The 4427-nt window shown below is 34.4% G+C and overlaps 1 long non-coding RNA gene across 1 annotated transcript; it reads left to right on the forward strand.

Annotated features, from left to right (window-relative positions):
* LOC108660793 lies at nt 465-1689 on the forward strand. The gene is made up of 3 exons (XR_001926481.1): nt 465-575; nt 1268-1342; nt 1645-1689. It is a non-coding gene; the product is annotated as an uncharacterized LOC108660793 (long non-coding RNA).

Genomic DNA, 4427 nt, shown 5'->3' on the forward strand with positions numbered 1-4427 from the left:
TTATTGAATCTTAGAATGACTTAATATGGTGATTCAGAGTTCGGGGATTGATTTGGAATTAAATTTGAATTTTTATAACATAGGGGCAAAATGGTCATTTTTTCACCTGAGGGCAAATTCGGGATGGTGGATGAAATTTTGATCAAGTTTGACTATTTAGAACATAAATTGAGCTTGAGAAGTGAAAAATTTTAATTCAGACAATTTTTCAAACATAAGGGCAAAAAGGTTATTTTACGTGTCCACATGGACGTAATTAGAATTTTTGGAATTTTACACCACCTTGACACTTGTCAAACCCATGAAATTCATTTTATACTTTAGATAATTGAGGGATTTTATGTGGTGGAGAAGAAATGCTTAATTATTAAGTTTTATGTATGGACCAATCACATGGTGACAAATGTCAAGCTTTAATATTATTATATTTTCCTTTATAAACACAACTAAAACTCTCCCATCTCATTTCTCTGGGCCGGCCAAGGCAAGAACAAAAGGGAAAAAGCATAGAACAAACCCTAGAGAAGAAAATCAAGAGAAAATTCATTGGATTTCAAGAAATTAAGCAAGTAAAGGTAAAATTTCTTAATTCTAGCTTGTGATCTACCTTTCTTATGCATTCTTTTTCAATTACCATGGTTAAAATTCAAGATCTCATGAAGGATTCATGGCTGACCGAATTTAGAGAGAAAAGATTTGATGATTTATTTGGTTAGATTTCAAGGTATCTTAGTGTTTTTAGTTGTTTGGTGATGTTTAGCATGAAAAACAAGCAAGAAATTTCATGCCCTTCACCCACACTCCTTGGCTGAAATTTTCAAGAGAGAAATTGGATAATGGACTTTGATGAATTTCATGCTATTTAGGTGTTTTTAGTTGTTTTATGATGTAAGGTGTAAAAATCAAGCATGAAAATTACATGTTCTACACTAAACCTTCAATGGCCGAATTTTACAAGGAAGATATTGATGATGGATTTTTGTGATATTACATATTATTTAACTTGTAATTGATGACTTGGAGTGTTGGAAGTGGAATCAAGTTAATTGGAGTTGAATTGGATGTATTGGCCAATTAACCGGTGTATAGATCGAATTAGGCCAATACCATTTTATTTTGATACATAATTGAAGTTACGTAGAACACCATATTTAGATAATAATCCGAACATTTCGCATCCCATTTCATGCATTCATATAGAGCCTAAATTAGTTTTATAACGGTTTAGTACAAATATAGTAAATTGCTTGTTGTGCATTATGTTTAGGTGGTGAAACTTTCGATAAGGGTAAGGAGATTGTACCCGAAGATCGGGACTAGGAGTACTTCGACTCCCGATATTGTGAGTAACCTTATTATCGTCTTAATTATCTAAAGTAGTTTTTATTCGTTTTTGTGATTTTATAGAAAAATGAGTTTAAATGGTAAATCCTTATGTTTTATAAGTAAAATGTGATTAAATGAAATGAGTTTTATAAATCATTTTGAAATTGAATGATGATTTTAGAAATGGAGTAATTGGAGACTGTTTGATTGTGTTGTAATTTTATGGTTTGAATTGAATGGCTTATGGTGATATTGGCATGAATGGCTGAATTGGAAATTGTGGTGAAATTGTATGAACTGTTTGTTTTGTCTTAATAGGCTGGGTAGTAATATAATTGCCATGTCATGCTGTCGAAACTTTTATTGATTTGGTGGGATATTGATTAGTCACTGCAGTGGCGGGTTTCCATGGACTAGCCTATTAGAGAGGGGCACGGTAAACCCGGTTATATTTTACCTCAATACGGGAGGCGCGGAGGGTATCTCCTGAGGTAAAGCTTTAGAGTTCACTACACGCTAAACCACCACGTGAGAGTGAACTCAGCCAATGCTAAGGAGCGACTATGCTTTTGAACGTAAAAATGTGTTTTATGCGTATATGAACTTTTCTTTAACAGCCTTGGCGGACTCGGTTGGATGCCTTGGCCAAGGTATCCCCGAGAATGAGTTTTGGCACGAGCCAAATTTTTAAAAAATTCATAAGCCATGTTGATTATTTGAGTGAAATGAAATTATTTTATTTAGTTGAAATGAGTTTGAAACGTTATGAATCATAGTACGATGAACTATTTTAAGTTATCTCCATTTACTCGACTTTAGATATTTTAGATGATGTTTGTTTACTCACTGGGTTTATAAAAACTCACCCATCCTTTTCATCCATTTCAAGCTCAGGGCAGTCTATAGATAGTCGATATGTCAAGGGATTGCTTTTGGATTCGCATCCTTAGAAATCGCAGGTCTATAGTCTTGTTTATTTTGTTATTTTGGGGGCCCACATGTCATTGTAGAATATTTTGTATACTTGGTTGCGTGTGCTACTATATGTATGAATTTATTTTACTTTTATACTACAAAAATTATTTACGTAGAGTTCTATAAATATTATTTTATAAAAAAATAGAATATTTTATTTAAAATTTTTATTTAATTTGAATAGCTATAATTTCACTTTAAATTGATGAATTAGACAACGAAACTTATTTTTAGACATGAAATGGATGCTTATTACTCGTATATCATATTTTTACTAGGGTTCAAAAATTTTGGATAAAAATGACCAAAATACCCCTGTGTGGCAGAAATTACTTTTTTTTTATTTTTGATTTAAAAATAGTTTATATTCTCTTAAAACATGATATTTACTAACTGTTGCTCACAGGGGAGACGTAAAACTGATGTGAAAGCCTTGCGAGGTTTCGGTTGATATTCCGGGTAATGAATGTCAATCGAGACATCGCGGCGATTGTCACGGATTCGATGGGAATTCCGAGTCGTGACACATTGTGTGACTTAGGATTTGCGCGAATGGTTGATAGGGCATGCGTGACTGGTGTTAAGCATGTCGTGACTGGTTTTAAGCTTTGCGTGATGGGTTGATATGGCTTTGGATGATTGGTTTTTGTCATTGTGTGATTAGATTTTTGTCATTGCGTGATTACATTTTAGTCATTGCGTGATTGCATTTTAGGGAATTGCGTGATTGGGTTTAAGGCATTGCATGACTACATGATAGGTTATTGTGTGACTGTTTTATAAGGCATCACATAATAGTTTTCTATGAGGCATTGTGTGATTGTTATTGCTTGTACATTAATGTTTTTCTGTGTTTTTTTTTGGCTCAACTTTTTATGCTTTAATATGTATTTGTTTTGTTACTTAATAATCCATGCTTCACACGTGCTTCTATTATTTTCTTTCATGTATGTAAAGATAGTAAAAACTATTTATTGTTATTTTTAATCTTCCTTGATCATATTTGCTAAATGAAAATGTTATCTGTTTTCTGTTGCAAATGGCCAAATCAAAGTAAGAGAACTTGGAAGCATTGCTTCATGTGTTGAGGGACTAGTGGGGCTTCAATGTTGGCATTAACATCTATTGTAAGTGGACGCAATTGCATGTCATACGCAAGGCGCTGCGAAAAAAATGAGTTTGACATGATCAAGAGAACATGCTTCAAGATGTTGATGGATGTTGAATAAGAGAAAAGTATATTTTGCGCTAGTCTTGTGTACAATCTATTGTCATGCAGAATCAATCAACCTAGTGGCATTGAGGGTGAGTTATGGTTTGCCATAGGCAATACCAAGGCTTGATTCTTGAAGCGTGAGATCTGTTTAGTGATAGGACTCAAGTTTGACCCTATGCTAGCTGTTATTTTCAGTCCTTGTAGGACTTCACTGGCGATATTGGGGAATGGAGAACCACATGAAGCTCAAACATATGTTAGATACAATTAATAGAAGGCAATTTGATCAAGATAGAGACGGGACAAAGATGGCCCTGCTCTTGATTGCGAACAATATTTTTTTTGGTCAAGACTACAAACTAGTGGTGACTTCGTGGTTATTGTCGTTGGTTGAAAACATCGAGCATAGAATGCATTCCCATGGGGTACTTACATATGGAGTCTAATATGGATTACATGTCAAGGGGCTTTCAAGTTCCAGTAGTGGGATCAGATTAAAAGAAACGTTACCACCTCCAAGGATTTGTGTCGGTGCTTTAGGTAGTGTGCACTAATGATTTTCATTTTCCTTTTCACATAAGATTTTACTAGATGATTATAATGTTTTACAATTAGTGTGCAGTTCTAGGTGTTAGAGGTGATTTCTGAGATCCAAAGCTGGTTTGGATCCTAGCACTAGTTCAAAGACACTTATCCAAGAATGCTGAAATGGCATTGTGATGAGAGGTTCATAGGTTTCCACAACTTGATTGCAGTTTTGGAAAGATAAGGTACGGTGAGGAACGAAACCATACTGTTTTTATTTTATTTTATTGTTGTTGTCATATGTCAACTAGCTTTCAACCTAGTGGAAATGTAGGTTTTGGTGCAATTGCGTGCATTAGAGACCTTAGAGCCAACTACGGAAGAG

The sequence above is a fragment of the Theobroma cacao genome, chromosome 2 (assembly GCF_000208745.1).
Source record: "Theobroma cacao cultivar B97-61/B2 chromosome 2, Criollo_cocoa_genome_V2, whole genome shotgun sequence".
NCBI lineage: Eukaryota > Viridiplantae > Streptophyta > Magnoliopsida > Malvales > Malvaceae > Theobroma > Theobroma cacao.